We start from the raw sequence: 17396 nt of genomic DNA on the forward strand, positions 1-17396 counted from the left end.
GGGGGGGAGGGGAGGGAGAAAGAAACAAAAAATATAGATAGAGAACAGATGATAGAGAAGAAAGGAGGGAGGGGGGGCGGGAAAAAAGACAGAAAGAGAGAGAGAGAGTATAAACAGTATAAACATACAAACCATACATATCAAATATTGAAAAAAAAGACAAAACAAAAGGAGAGGATACAAAAAAAAAAAAAATAAAATAAAAAAGACAAAACAAAAGGACAGAATACAAAAAAAAAGAAAAAAAAATAATGGAAAAAAGACATAAAACACTACATATCAGAAAAAACGTGAACACAACGCAATACTGTGTCACTCCAGGATGCCAGTGGCACTACTGGCCAGACGCACGTAGCTTCACCCCGCTCACTGAGATTGGCAACAGCGACCGCAGCTGACGTGACTGTGATGTCATACTCACTTTTTTTGTGTGTGTTGGAGGGGCAAATGGGTGACTGTGCCTGAGAGAGAGGGGGTTAGAAGGAGGGAGGGAGGGGAGGGAAGGAGTGAGGGAGGGGAGGAAGGAGGGGAGGAGGGAGTGAGGGGAGGAGGGAGGGAAGGAGGAGGGAGGGGAGGGATAGGGAGGGAGGAGGGAGGGGAGGAGGGGGGAGGGAGGGGGGGGGGAGGGAGGGAGGGATGGAGGGAGGGAGGGAAGGAGGAGGGAGGGAAGGGAGGAGAGAGAGAGAGAAAGAGAGGGGGGGGGGAGGGACAAAGGAAGGAAGAGGGAGGAGAAGAGGGAGGGAGGGGAAAGAGAAAAAGGAAAAAGAGGGAGAGAGAGAGAGAGAGAGAGAGAGAGAGAGAGAGAGAGAGAGAGAGAGAGAGAGAGAGAGAGAGAGAGAGAGAGAGAGAGAGAGAGAGAGAGGGGGGGAAAGAGGTAGTGGAAAGGGGAGAGGATGAGGAGGGGGTGGGGAGAGGGGAAAGGGCAAGGAGGGGAGGGGATAGGGTAAGAAAGTCGGGATAAGGGTATGAATTTTGGAAAAGAGTTTTATGTCTAAAAAGGACGAGGAGGGGAGGGGGAAGTGTATCTGAAAGGGGGTGTAGGGGACGTGTGTTTGTGGAAGGCGTTTATGAGAGAAAACGTGTGCACGTGTGGCAAGATATAGACTTGTGTACATACTTTTACAGGCCACGTGTACTGTACGTGTTTGTTCGTAGGAACGATGTTTTGTATGTGAAAAAGAAAAATCACGAATCTACATATCAATCAATAAACCCAAACAAATCAAAATATAAACATTCATACAGACGTAAATAAAGCTAATAAAAAACAAAAACAACATTTATACAAACGATCCCTCCGGATCTTAGACACGAACATTCATACAGACGCAAAAAAAAAGATAAATAACAACACCAACAACAAAAACATTTATACAAACGTTCCCTCCGCATCTTAGACACGAACATTCATACAGACGCAAAAAATAGAAGATAAATAACAACCACAACAAAATTTATACAAACGATCCCTCCTGATTTTAGGCACGAATATTCATGCAGACGCAAAGAATAAAAAATAAATAAATAACAACCACAACAAAATTTATACAAACGATCCCTCTTGATCTTAGACACGCAACCCGATCTTCACCTCACTGTACAGATCTCGCGATTTCTCGCTGAATACCGGATTTTGTTGACTTTCAGCGTGACATCTGGGACATGGGTGAGGGGGCGAAGAGGGGAGGGGGTGAGGGGCGAAGAGGGGAGGGGGTGAGGGGCGAAGAGGGGAGGGGGTGAGGGGCGAAGAGGGGGGGGGGAGGGGGGGGGAAGAGGGGAGGGGAGGGGGAGGAGGGGGGGGTGAGGGGAAGAGGGAGGGTGAGGGCGAAGAGGGAGGGGGTGAGGGGGAAAAGGGAGGGGTGAGGGGAGAAGAGGGAGGGGTGAGGGAGAAGAGGGAGGGGGGAGGGGGAAGGGAGGGGTGAGGGAAAAGGGGAGGGGGTGAGGGGGAAAGGGGAGGGGTGAGGGTGAGGGAGAAGAGGGGAGGGTGAGGGGAAGAGGGTAGGGGTGAGGGGGAAGAGGGGAGGGGTGAGGGGAAGAGGGGAGGGGGTGAGGGGAGGGGAAGAGGAGGGTGAGGGGGAAGAGGGAGGGGGGAGGGGAGAAGAGGGAGGGGTGAGGGGGGAAGAGGAGGGGGAGGGGGAAGAGGGGAGGGTGAGGGCAGGGAGAAGAGGGGGAAAGGGGGGGGGGGTGAGGGGCGAAGAGGGGAGGGTGAGGGAGAAGAGGGAGGGGTGAGGGGGAAGAGGGGAGGGGTGAGGGGAGAAGGGGGAGGGGGTAGGGGCGAAGAGGGGAGGGGGGTGAGGGGGAAAAGGGGGGGGGGTGAGGGGCGAAGAGGGGGGGGGGAGGGGGAGGGGGGGAAGAGGGGAGGGGGGAGGGGGAAAAGGGGGGGTGAGGGGAGAAGAGGGGGGGGGGTGAGGGGCGAAGAGGGGAGGGGGTGAGGGGGAAGAGGGGAGGGGTGGGGGGAAGAGGGGAGGGGGTGAGGGGCGAAGGGGAGGGGGTGGGGGAGAAGAGGGGAGGGGGTGAGGGGCGAAGAGGGAGGGGGTGAGGAGAAGAGGGGAGGGGGTGAGGGCGAAGAGGGGAGGGGTGAGGGGGGAAGAGGAGGGGGAGGGGAAAGGGGGGGTGGGGGGAGGGGAGAAGAGGAGGGAGGGGAGGGGGAGGTGGGGGAAGAGGAGGGAGGGGGGGAGGGGGAAGAGGGGAGGGTGAGGGGGGAGGGGGGGGAGGGAGGGAGGGGTGAGGGGAAGAGGGGGAAGGGGATGGGGGAGGGGGAGGGAGGGGTGGGGAAGGGGAAGGGAGGGGTAAGGGGGAAAAAAATGGAAGGGGAGGAGGGGTGAGAAGAGAGAGGAAAGAGGGGAAAAGGGGAGGGGAAAAAGGGGAGGAGGGAGAGAGAGGGGGGGGAGGGGAGGAGAGAGAGGAGGGAAGGGAGAGAGAGAGAGAGGAAAAGGGAGGAGAGGGAGGGGAGAGAGAGGAAGAAAGGGGGGAGAGAGGAAAAAAGAGGAAGGAGAGAGGAGAGGAGAGAGGAAGAGAGAGGAGAGAGGGAAAGAGAGAGGGGAAAAAGAGCGAGAGAGAGAGAGAGAGAGAGAGAGAGAGAGAGAGAGAGAGAGAGAGAGAGAGAGAGAGAGAGAGAGAGAGAGAGAGAGAGACAGAGAGCGAGAGAAGAAGGGAAAAAAAGGAGGGGGGGGAAGGAGAGGAGGAGAGAGGGACGGAGAGGAGAAAGGAAAAAGGGGAATGGGAAAAGGGGGAAAGAGGGAAAAAGAAAGGGAAAGGGAAGGGAAGGAGGTTTGGGGGGGGAGGAGAAGGAAAAGGAAGGAAAGGGGAAGAAGAGGTGGGGAGAGAGGAAGAGAGAAGGAAGGAGAAGGGAGAAGGGAAGGGGTTGGAAGAGGGGAAGAGAGAGATGGAAATTAGGGAAAGGAAGAGATGGAAAGAGAGGGCGGATATGGGAAAGAGGAGAAGGGTGGAAGAAGGGAAAAGGGGGAATGGGAGGGGAATAAAAAAAAAAAGGTTAAGGAAATTTGTTTTTCTTCTTTTTCATACTCTTCTTGGACTTTCTTTGGATTATTTATCTGCCTGTCTTTCAATCTTCTCTCTCCTCTTCTCTGTCTCCTGTTCATCGCTGTCCCCCATCTCTCTCTCTAGTTTTCATTCTTCGCTACATTTTGTACATATTTACTTACTTATTTCTAGTTTTTTTTCCCTCCTCACTCTCTTATTGGTTCTCCTTTTCTCTTTCTCAATCCTTATCTTTCTATCTTTCTTATTTCTTCTCTTTTTCTCGAACTCGATAGAAATATAAATGCAATATTGAAAGGTGTGTGTGGATTCCTTCTCTTGTAGACGCTGGCAGATCTAAATGAAAAAATATCTGTTAGAAATAAAATGGGAATTTAAGAACAGTTGTCACTAAGTAGATTGATTCATGACTTACGTATGGAAAGGAAAATAAATGAAAAGTTTTCGGTATTTATTGCTAATAGGCATAAAAAGAGAAGAACGTCCTTTAACTACATAAAATTGACAGATTTCCAAACACAAGTAAGGTAGATGAGTATTCAACTGCAAAGATATTGCACCAAGGCTATAACTATAAGGGATAAAAGCTATCGAGAAAGCTATCGAAATGTGTTAGGTTAGCCTTGTTAACCTGAACTGATGCGATCCCGCGGCGGCCATTGTTAGAATGGGGAGGAGATGGCGCAAGTTGCCTCACATCCCTTTCATAACGCAGATCTCAATATACGTATAAAATCAAATCAAATTTCTCCCTCTCGCCCGCTTTCTCCTTTTTCTGATGTCGTTTATGATAACAAAAGAGGTCTCGCTTCACCAAAATACGCAATTGAAACAACTGACAAAGGGATCGAATCCCAAAACAGTCTCGAAACAGATTCGGAAACCGTGTGGAAAATTTGAGAAAAAAAAAACAGCGCCATATTTGTAAACAAAATTAATGATGTGGGCGAAAGTGAGAGTGCGCTGGGTCGGCCATTGTGTCACCATATTGTCAACAGAATAAAGTATTTGAATGGGATGAATGTCGGTCGAATGTGCTGTCAACCCATTGACTATTATCCCGGCCATATGTAAACAGCTGTGCGGTTACGGCCGCCTCTTCCCTCCCCGGGACTTTCACCGAGATACTTCCTGCGGTGGAACATCACGGACGGTTTTCATATTTATTTGATATACATGATTATATATTTATATACACACACACACTTACATACATACAAACACACTCACGCACACACACACACTTACACACACTTACACACACACACACACACACACACACACACACACACACACACACACACACACACACACACACACACACACACACTTACACACACCAACACACACACACACCACTTACACACACACACACACACTTACACATACACAAACATATATATACGTATCTAATTTATTGTTACACGCACATACATCGTATCTATTTGATCTTGTTTCTACCAGTTGAGAAAGGCCAATATGATCTCCAAAAACGTGCTAAATCATAGCGAAAAAGCGCTACTGGTACTGTGGTGTGAGAGTATGCTTAACAGACTTTTATTTATATATTTACCTGTATTATAGCTAATTGCAAGCCAGATAATGCTTAATTAATCGTGAAATGTCCTCTTATTCAGTGACATATATCGAATATATCTCTACGAACGATTTTAATATATATTTTATATACTTTTGATACAAAACAAATTATTGAAGAATTTGCCACATAACATTGGTCAATATACGATACTAAACACACACACACACACACATACACACATACACACACAAACACACACACACACACAAACACACACACAGATAGATAGAGGGAGATAGACAGACATAACGGAACATTTTAACTCCGATAATCATAAAATCACAAGAAACACGTAATGCTTCTCGAAACTCCTGTAAAGAACGCTCTTGGCGCAATACTGAGAAAAAATGCAAAATAATTAATATTCTCAGCCGCTAAAATTTTCGCATTTCCCGCCAAAAGTAGCAACACGTGACAAAGAGTGATGCTAATGCCTTCTGATTTTAAGCGTTTAGCAGCCATTTTCTATTCACAGAGTCTCCATACAAGTAAATATCGCCACAAAGGAGGAGAATTGGATAAAGTAAAATATCGCCACACAGGAGGAGCATAAGATAAAGTAAAATATCAAATGTGACAACTGACAGCTGCAGTCCGTCAATATTCAACACGGTGTACAAGACCCACGTGTCTGTGTGGCAATGAAATTTACGTGAACGGTGTTTTTATAATTCGAATTGCATGCCCTAGCATATGAATCGTTTGTTTAGAGTTGCAAGACAGTTCCTCTAACTGTATCTGAACAACTCGGAGCGAGAAGGGTTGGCAAATGGGAAAGGCTAGAACAGTAGCAACTCGAGAAGGTGTCATGGCGTCTGATTCTATATCATTTTGACGACGTCACATGAGTTACGGATGCTTTGTGAATATCATTTTTCAAAAAGGATGGAAATTAACGATATGAATGGTTATATTTTCAGAGAACCAACGTCAAAACAGACGCCATGACACCTCCTCGAGTTGCCAGTGATCTAATTTTTCCCGTTGGCAAATATCGGTAGTTATATATAAACACTCGTAGAAAAAATGCCGCTGCTACAGTCTAACGTTGAGATCACATGTCGGACACGTGACATGAAAAAAAATGTAAAAGGGTTTTAGTGTATCCTTAAAATAAACTAAATGGTAATGTGGAATGTGGCATATGGGGCTTGAGAGGGCGCGGGATACATTTTTTTCAAACTTTTTAGATTTCCCTCTAAAAAGCGGTAAACGTTAAAATGTTTTGGGCTCGTTCTCTTTCTTTATAGCTTTCTTTTTATAGAGTTTTTTATCCACGTCTCTCTTACTTCCGGGCGATAAGGAAATTAAAGTGTTACTGGTAACGATAATTATAAAACAATGATACCATAAACATTATTGCAATGACCAGAATATTTAGGAGTGAGAATTACAAATAAATAATAAAAAAGTGACAATAATGATAATACCAATAGTCATCGTTTCTGTTTGATAATCATGATAATTACAAAAAAAAAAAAAAAAAAATCACAACAAAGCAAGAATAAAAAGAACAATAACAACAACAACAAGAAACAGCAAGGAACAACAGTATGTGCGAAGAAGAAAAAGAAGAAATAAAACAATAAACAATTACAACGAAGAAAAAAAAGATAACCCTTCTCTCCTTTTCCCTTTTTATTTCTGAAACATCATATTTCGGTCAAGGTCTTCTTGTCCATAGGCCTATAGTTGTGAAAATCGTTTTGGCTTCACAAACCTCAAAAATGTTTGTTTGTCTATTTATGTCTTTTTCTCCCCCTCTCTCTTTCTCTCTTTTTTCAGCGTCTCTGATTCTTATCTCTCTATTTATCTTAATTTGTGTGAATGGTTCTTTATTTCTCTCTCACTCTCTCTTTCTGTTTTTCATTCTTTATCTTTGTTTCTCTTCCTGTGTGTGTGTGTGTGTGTGTGTGTGTGTGTGTGTGTGTGTGTGTGTGTGTGTGTGTGTGTGTGTGTGTGTGTGTGTGTGTGTATGTGTGTGCGTTTGCGTGCGAGCGTGCGTGCGTGCTATCGTGCGTTCGTGTGTGTGTGTGTGTATGTGTGTGTGCATGTGTGTATGTATGTACGTGCGCCTGTGTGTGTATGTCTCCAGCCTCCCACTCTCTCAAAACGACCTCGTTGCACCATAATGACCGGATGTTGTTCTGTACTTCTGTGACCTTAGCATCACAGATCATATCAGCTGAGTACCGCCGAAGGTTGAACAGTGGATAGTGATAACGATGATAACGATAATGGCAGCGATAATGGTAACGATAATGGCAGCGATAATGGTAATTACTGTAATGATGATGGTGATGATGATGGTAATGATAAATGATAATGGTGAAGATTACAGTGTCCATAGTACTGTTCCTAATAACAACAAAACAATAATAGTAGCAGAAACAACATAAATAATAATAATAATAACAACAATAATAATAATACAATAATAATAACAATGACAACAATAATAACGATAATAGCGATAAAAAAAAACAGTAAACAAATTACCAACAACAGAAATAATATGACAATGATAACCATAATAACCACATGATGCGGGGGAGGGGGGAGGGGGTGGTGGCTAATAACCCCCCTCCCTCTATAGGCTGAATCGACCTCGCTACAACTCGATCTGTTTCGAGTCTACATTCCCTCGTGCTATTTATATGTGTATTGTACTCTTTCTGCAAATAGAGAGTCAAACCCTGGCACTCTGTCATTGCTACCCACTATTACTGAGTATTATTATTATTAATATTATTATCATTATCATTATTATTATCATTATTATTATCATTATTATTATTATTATCATTGCTACTCACTATTACTGAGTATTATTATTATTATTATTATTATTATTATTATTATTATTATTATTATTATCATTGCTACTCACTATTACTGAGTATTATTATTATTATTATTATCATTATTATTATTATTATCATTATTATTATTATTATTATTATTATTGTTATTATTATTATTATTATTATCATTGCTACTCACTATTACTGAGTATTATTATTATTATTATTATTATTATAACTGCTACTCACTATTACTGAGTATCATTATTATCATTATTATTTTTATTATCATTATTATTATTATTATCATTATTATCATTGCTACTCACCAGGACCTATTACTGAGGCTCTCTGTACTTGAAATAGTGTCTCTTATAGAGTGAGAGAGAGATAGATAGATGGATAGAGAGAGAGAGAGAGATAGGGGGATGAGGAGGGGAGAGGGAGAGAGACAGGGGGAGCGAGAGAGGGGCATAGAGAGGGAGGGAGAATGGGTGGGAGAGAGCGAAGAAGAGAGGGAAGGAAAGAGAGAAAGAGAGAGGGAAGAAGAGAGGGAAGGGAGAGAGAGAGAGAGAGAGAGAGAGAGAGAGAGAGAGAGAGAGAGAGAGAGAGAGAGAGAGAGAGAGAGAGAGAGAGAGAGAGAGAGAGAGAGAAAAAGAGAGAGAGAGTGAGAAAGAGAGGGGGAAAGAAAGAGAGAAAGTGAGAGAGAGAGAGAGAGAGAGAACAGAAAGAGAATAGGAGAAAGAAAGAGAGAGAGAGAGAGAGAGAGAGAGAGAGAGAGAGAGAGAGAGAGAGAGAGAGAGAAAGAAAGAAAGAAACAAAGAAAGAAAGAAAAAAAGAAAGAAAGAAAGAAAGAAAGAAAGAAAGAAAAAGAAAGAAAGAAAGAGAGAGAGAGAGCGTCTGTCAATTTTCTAGTGTGCGCCCCAGTGCCGGATAGAGATAGATAGATAGAGAGAGAGAGAGAAAGAGAGAGAGAGTGAGAAAGAGAGAGAGAGAAATAGAAAGAGAGAGAGAGAGAGGGAGGGAGAGAGAGAGAGGGAGCGAGAGAGAAGGAAAGAGAGAGAGAGAGAGAGAGAGAGAGACAGACAGAGAGAGAGGCAGAGGCAGAGAGACAGAGAGAAAGAAAGAAATAAAGAGAAAGAAAGAAAGAAAAAGAAAGAGAGAGAGAAAGAAAGAAAGAAAGAAAGAGAGAGAGAGAGCGTCTGTCAATTTTCTAGTGTGCGCCCCAGTGCCGGATTCCTTGAACTTGAGACAGGACTAGCAGTGCTGACGTCAATTCTAAGAAAGAGAAAAATCTATCTCGTTGATAAAAAGGTAATTTACTAAAGAAGAAAAAAAAATCTGGGAATCACCGGTATGTACTTATTTCCAAATACACTTCATGGAGAGTGGTAGAAGATTTACATATGGGATGTACATGATATTCTGAATTGTTTTTGATCACGTATCCCCGAATGTATATGATATTCTGAATTGTTTTTGATCATGTATCCCCTTGAAATTCCCGCGTTTTCCCTACTCGTACAGTCACTGACAAAAACTAGTGACCTAAAACACCATGACTCGCATTATTTCGGTCTTCCAGAAGGAATTTGGAATATGTCTGACAAGATTTTTGACCGTGAATTAAAAAAATACAAAGTAATTTTTTGTAGTTGTCACAATCATTAAGCCTCTCAGTACCACAGTTCTCGGCATTCTCGCGACCACACCTATGCTACCGCTCACAAGGTCGTCACAGTCCTCACTCGTCTACGATATCATGGCTACACTTACGACTTCGCTTCTGCCAACACTACCCTGTCATCACGGCCAACACTTACTCCTCTGCCAACACTACCCTGCCAACACGACCACCTCTTACCACCCACCACTTAACATTCTACCTCTGCCAACACTACCCTGCCATCACGACCACCACTTACCACCCACCACTTAACATTCTACCTCTGCCAACACTACCCTGCCATCACGACCACCACTTACCACCCACCACTTAACATTCTACCTCTGCCAACACTACCCTACCATCACGACCACCACTTACCACCCTGTCACCACTACCCTGCCATCACGACCACCTCTTACCACCCTGTCACCACTACCCTGCCAACACGACCACCAATTACCGCATCATCTTCACCACCACGACATGCAATCCCACAAAGCTCTTGACAAAACCTTTTGTTTTAGAGGTTTAGATTAACCCAGGGTCATTGCCACCCACTGGGTAAACTAAATGATCTCCCAGGCCGCTAATTGGGGGGGGGGGCGCCGGAATCTGAACATTAAAGAGGGAGGGAGGGAGGGAGGGAGAGAGAGAGAGAGAGAGAGAGAGAGAGAGAGAGAGAGAGAGAGAGAGAGAGAGAGAGAGAGAGAGAGAGAGAGAGAAAGAGAGAGAGCAAGAGAGGGAGCGAAAGAGAGAGAGATAGAGCGAATGAGAGCGATCGAGAGATCGAGAGAGAAAGAGAGAGTTAGAGAGATAGAAAGAGAGTTAGAAAGAGAAAGAGAGGGAAAGAGAGAGAGGGAGGGAGAGAAGAGAGAGGGCGAGAGAGAGAGAGAGAGAGAGAGAGAGAGAGAGAGAGAGGAGAGAGAGAGAGAGAGAGAGAGAGAGAGAGAGAGAGAGAGAGAGAGAAATAAAAGTTAAGTCACTTTCTTAAAAGGAGATCCTTGGCTCAAAGAATCTAGTAAGTTGATTGTGATTCGTTTATGTTATCATTATCATTTTATTGTTATTTTAATATCAAACATCATTATCATTGTTATTATTATTAATAATATAATTATTATCATTATTACTAATAGAATAATAATAATGATAATAATAATAATAATAATAATAATAATAATAATAATAACGATTATCATTATTATTATCATTACTATTATTGTCATTCACTTACTAATTTGCATTATAAGGTGAGGTGAGAAACACAATGCAGGCTTCATCCAGGGTGCTTCCTATGTTGAAATGAAGAAAAATCAAGAAAATGCCTTATTTAAACAGCGGGTATGCTCTCCGGGCATACTCTCACGGTATGTTCTCACTCTTACAACACTTCTTTCGTCACTGTGTAAGCTACAGTAAGGCAAACGTGAACGTGTCCTCACTGGTGGAGCATCTGGGCAAACAGATTTTCTTTTTCTTACACAGGATATGAACAGTTATTTTTTAAAAGTAAGGAAGCAAAAGCAAATAATTTATAAGTATATCTGCAGATTATTGTCCCATGATGAATCATTCTTGTGTACACGGTATTGTTTGGCTGTTTATTATGATGAGACATCCCATTTAACATAGCTACCTGGGGGGGGGGGGGAAGCCTTTGTGGATGCCGGTCCCAAGTTCGGATAAATAGAGGGTTGGTGGGGCATCCGACAGTCAAAATCCATGCCCAAAAACCGTGATAAGAAACTCAGTGGAGGCGGATCATCCACAACGGCGACCCCGTATAAAAATGGGAGAAAGCTGCGAAGATTCGTACTGTGATGATAGGCTCGTTCGACGCTACAGAGGCGGGATGCACGAGTGTAAACAAAAGCGAAAATTCTAACGCTACGGCTGCGGGATCCAGGAGGGAAACGGACCTAAGCTTGAATTGTCGTGACTTCATATTTTGTTGTAATTTACCCTTTTTGTTACTCTCATGTTTATATCAATATTTTGCAAAGAAAGTTTGGAAAATAGGATTGCCATTTTTCCCACTAACACGCTCGGTTAAGGAAATATGTGTTCCGTCGTAAAAATATAGTTTGGCATAAAATAATTTAGCGAGGAACTCAAAAATTGATAATGAACTAAAATGTTTAGATACTTTGGGAGTTTCCAGATTTTTGTTATCAATATCCTTTTTTTTTTTGAGGAAATAAATGATAAAATATAATCCAGATGTGTTCTTTATTGAAAGATGTATTTACGTTATTGCATATTCAAAATACTATGATCGAGAACTGAAAATGTATGTGTTGAATCAGGGCGGACCAAGAATGAAATTTGAGAACCCTGACCACGCACATAACTGCAGGCAAGTGTCGTTAAGACTTGGAAATTGATTGTTACGTGATATAATTTCTGTCGTAGAGGATGGCGCTAACGGCTAATAAAACAACAACAAAAACATGATTCCCTTACGACAATCGCGGTTAAAATAACCGTCAACAAATCAACAAATCTCAATAAAACAAAATATCAAAGCGTACGATATCTAATTATTCATCACCAACGCTTTTATCAACCCATAAATCGTTCAGCAAATCCGAACAAAATGCTAATGAGTTTGAATTCAGATCTGGCATCACTGTTTCTCACAGAACCGGCCCATACTGGACACGAGGTCGAGGGAATGTGTTAGACCGTCGACTAGATTGCTCTGAAATAAACTAAACCGATCCGGTGGGTGAGTCTTATTCTTTGTTTATTGCGAAAGCAAGTTCGCGCTTTTCAAAATAGTTCGGCTTGTTTTAAAAGCAAGGTATGGCTTTGCATGATTCTTATATTTTCGTTATTTATCTGTATTAAAAATTAGACGAGGAAAGCTGTGACTCTTATACACGTGTCAGTTGCTTTGTGTATTAATTAATGCAGTCGTCATATGATAAATACACCAATTGATTTATGATGTAATACAGTTTGCGCGAATTATTACAGTCATGGGTTTTCTCGCTCGCGCATTTTGCAAACTGTGCGACCAAGTTTCCAGAATTTGTAGTCAGATGATGAAAAAATACTCGTGTTCTTGCAGTAATCTAATAAATGTAATGATGAGAATAACAATATTTAGAAATTAACAAGAACAAAAATACTGATAAAAAATTGAATAATGATAACAATGATCATAATAATAATGAGAATGATGTTGATAATAATGATAATGATAATAGTGATAATGGTGATGATAATAATAACAATAATAACAATGATGATAACAATAACAATAATAACAATGATGATAACAATAACAATAATAACAATGATAATAACAATAACAATAATAACAATGATAATAATGATAATGATAATAATAATAAATCTAATAATAATAATAATAATAATAATAACAATAATAATAAAATCGATCGTAATAAACACCAACATGGCAACAGACAAGTTAAAAAAGGAAAAAAAAAAAAGAAAAAAATACCCACATAACACCGAGAAAATAAAATCCACAACGAAGCCATCACCAACATTTTCCTCCCCCGATTCCTGAACTCGGAGCCGGAGAGCAGAAATTCGGATAAAGTAAAGAAAGGGGAAAACCGGAGGACAAAAGCCTTGAACGTGAGAGAGAGAGAGAGGGAGAGAAAAAACAAAACAAAACAAGAAAACCCAGCAAATCCACGTCCTCCGCCACCCCCCCTCCCCCTCCCCCGTCCTCCTCCTCACCCCCACCCCCACCCCCGGAAAACAAAACAAAACAAGAAAAAACAGCAAATCCACGTCCTCCGCCACCCCCCCATCCCCTCCCCCCTCCTCCTCACCCCCACCCCACCCCCGGAAAACAAAACAAAACAAGAAAAAACAGCAAATCCACGTCCTCCGCCACCCCCCCCATCCCCCTCCCCCCTCCTCCTCCTCACCCCCACCCCCGGAAAACAAAACAAGAAAACCCAGCAAATCCACGTCCTCCGCCACCCCCCCCATCCCTCCCTCCCCCTCCTCACCCCCACCCCCACCCCCGGAAAACAAAACAAAACAGCAAGAAGAAAAACAGCAAATCCACGTCCTCCGCCCCCCCCCCTCCTCCTCACCCTCACCCCACCCCCGGAAAACAAAACAAAACAAGAAAAAAACAGCAAATCCACGTCCTCCGCCACCCCCCATCCCCCTCCCCCCTCCTCCTCACCCCCACCCCACCCCCGGAAAACAAAACAAAACAAGAAAAAACAGCAAATCCACGTCCTCCGCCACCCCCTCCATCCCCATCCCTCCCCCCTCCTCCTCACCCCCACCCCCACCCCCGGAAAACAAAAACAAAACAAAAGAAAAAAACCAGCAAATCCACGTCCTCCGCTAACACCCCCCATCCCCCCCCTCCTCCTCACCCCCACCCCCACCCCGGAAAACAAAACAAAACAAGAAAAAACAGCAAATCCACGTCCTCCGCCACCCCCCCTCCCCCTCCCCCTCCTCCTCACCCCCACCCCACCCCCCGGGAAAACAAAACAAAACAAGAAAAAACAGCAAATCCACGTCCTCCGCCACCCCCCATCCCCCCCCTCCTCCTCACCCCCACCCCCACCCCCGGAAAACAAAACAAAACAAGAAAAAAAAATCAAATCCACGTCCTCCGCCACCCCCCCTCCCCCTCCCCCCTCCTCCTCACCCCCACCCCACCCCCGGAAAACAAAACAAAACAAGAAAAAAACAGCAAATCCACGTCCTCCGCCAAACCCCCTCCCCCCCTCCCCCCTCCTCCTCACCCCCACCCCACCCCCGGAAAACAAAACAAAACAAGAAAAACCAGCAAATCCACTGTCCTCCGCCACTCCCCCATCCCCCTCCCCCCTCCTCCTCACCCCCACCCCACCCCCGGAAAACAAAACAAAACAAGAAAAAACAGCAAAATCCACGTCCTCCGCCACCCCCCATCCCCCTACCCTCCTCCTCACTCCCCACCCCACCCCGGAAAAAAACAAAACAAAACAAGAAAAAACAGCAAATCCACGTCCTCCGCCACCCCCCATCCCTCCCCCCCCTCCTCCTCCTCACCCCCACCCCACCCCCGGAAAACAAAACAAAACAAGAAAAAACAGCAAATCCACTGTCCTCCGCCACCCCCCCTCCCTCCCCCCTCCTCCTCACCCCCACCCCACCCCCGGAAAACAAAACAAAACAAGAAAAACCAGCAAATCCACGTCCTCCGCCACCCCCCCTCCCTCCCCCCTCCTCCTCACCCCCACCCCACCCCCGGAAAACAAAACAAAACAAGAAAAACCAGCAAATCCACGTCCTCCGCCGCCCCCCATCCCCCTGCCCCCCTCCTCCTCACCCCCCACCCCACCCCCGGAAAACAAAACAAAACAAGAAAAACCAGCAAATCCACGTCCTCCGCCACCCCCCCTCCCTCCCCCCTCCTCCTCACCCCCACCCCACCCCGGAAAAAAACAAAACAAAACAAGAAAAAACAGCAAATCCACGTCCTCCGCCACCCCCCATCCCCCTCCCCCTCCCTCTCTCCTCCTCACCCCCCACCCCTAACCCCCGGAAAAACAAAACAAAACAACAAGAAAAACCAAAATAGCAAATCCACGTCCTCCGCCACCCCCCCTCCCCCTCCCCCCTCCTCCTCCCTCACCCCCACCCCACCCCCGGAAAACAAAACAAAACAAGAAAAAACAGCAAATCCACGTCCTCCAAGCCACCCCCCATCCCCCTCCCCCTCCTCCTCACCCCCATCCCCACCCCCGGAAAACAAAACAAAACAAGAAAAAACAGCAAATCCATCGTCCTCCGCCACCCCCCATCCCCCTCCCCCCTCCTCCTCCTCACCCCCACCCCACCCCCGGAAAAAACAAAACAAAACAAGAAAAACCAGCAAATCCACGTCCTCCGCCACCCCCCCATCCCCCTCCCCCCTCCTCCTCACCCCCACCCCACCTCCCGGAAAACAAAACAAAACAAGAAAAACAGCAAATCCACGTCCTCCGCCGCCCCCCCATCCCTCCCCCCTCCTCCTCCTCACCCCCCCCCCCACCCCCCACCCCCGCGACTCTAACAGGATGGGTAAAATCCTGTCCTTTTCCTTGTCCCAGCTGTTGATTTTGTTCGGGGTGTGTTGTTTATCTATTAATTTGTCTATTTATCGATTTAGGTATCTGTATGTGTGTGTGTGTGTGTGTGTGTGTGTGTGTGTGTGTGTGTGTGTGTGTATGTGTGTGTGTGTATGTGTGTGTGTGCGTGTGAGTGAGTGTGTGTGTGTGTTTGTGTCTGTGTGGGTGGGTGGGTGTGTTTGTGCGTGTGTGTGTGTGTGTGTGTGTGTGTGTGTGTGTGTGTTTGTGTGTGTGTGTGTGTATGTGTGTGTGTGTATGTGTTTGTGTGCGTGTGAGTGAGTGTAAATGTGTATGTTTGTCTGTGCGTATGTGTGTGGGTGCGTGCGTGCGTATGTGTGTGTGTGCGTGCGTGCGTATGTGTATGTGTGTGTGTGTGTGTGCGTATGTACGTGTGCATTCACGAGTGCGCGTATGCATTTATATACCTACATACAAAAAAAAAAAAAAGGTTTCGCCAGCCAGTCGACAGTGACCACAACTAAGCCCTTACATCCTGACCCTATTTTTTGCCTCACCTCCTTTCGTCACGTGACCCAGCGCAGTGCCAGACGGGCCTCGCGGATCCAGCTGGCAGAGGAATCCTGCGTCGGTCCTGGTGAGGAAAATGACATCCTAGATTGGAGGGAAATTCGTCCATAGGATTCGTAGACTTGTGGCCGGTTTGTTAAAATGGTGCCAGGCTCGACCCAACGAATTTGATTGAATCGATGTGGGTTTTTTATTTTTTTATTTTTTTTATTTATTCGGGTGGTTCTCGTGTTATTTTTTTCGATGTGTTTTTTTCCAGCTTTTTTATTTATTTATTTTTATTCGGGTGATTCTCGCGTTTTTTTTAATCTTTTATATCATTTATTCGTTTAACATTTTTTTGATTGTATTGGGAGGGATGGGATGGGAGAGGGGATGGGAGGGATGGGAGGGAGAGGAGAGGGGTTGGGATGGGAGAGGGGATGGGAGGGATGGGAGGGGGGGAGGGGTTGGGATAGGGGGGAATCCAGATGCAGAAATAAAGGCATATCTATCCATATATCTGATAGATATTCATTTAACTATCTATTTGCCCGGTTGATATGCATGTCTAGCCTGATAAATGTGCATTTATTTCTTTATTTATGCCTGTCAAGTATACGAATATTCTTTGGGTATAATTCTATCAATTCTAATTCTAATCCTCGTACAATTCTAACAAACCGGCCGCTGGAATTCGCTTTTCTCTGAACAAACCTTTCGCGGGAGACGCTTTGTTCCCTTTGTTCAGCCGAAAGGGGAGGTCTGGCTTCTCGAACGCAGCTTTCGAGTCTCGAACCGTCTCGAACCGTCTCGAACCATCTCGAACCGTCTCGAATCATTTCTTTGACGCGAGGAACAGAATAGATTTCTCTCCGTGGCAGGTTAGATCAGTAGCAATTCGAGGTGGTGTCATGGTCTGATTCTATTTTTGGATAAAAAGCACATGGGGTTTATTTTGATGACGTCACAAAAGTTATGGATGCACTGTGAATATGGTCGATCATTTTTGGTCTCTTCAATTTTCAAAAAGGGTAGAAAATAGATTTTAATGGTTGTATTTCCATAGAACGATCATCAAAGACAGACGCCATGACACCTCTACTCATCTACTCGCCTTCCCCGTTTCTCTTCCTTTTTCTCTCGACTGCCATTGCGTTCAGGGCTTAGTTCAGATATTACGTCGACTTCCCAGCGAGAACCTACCCCCC

Source organism: Penaeus vannamei, chromosome 36, assembly GCF_042767895.1.
Source record: "Penaeus vannamei isolate JL-2024 chromosome 36, ASM4276789v1, whole genome shotgun sequence".
In the NCBI taxonomy this organism is placed as follows: Eukaryota; Metazoa; Arthropoda; class Malacostraca; order Decapoda; family Penaeidae; genus Penaeus; species Penaeus vannamei.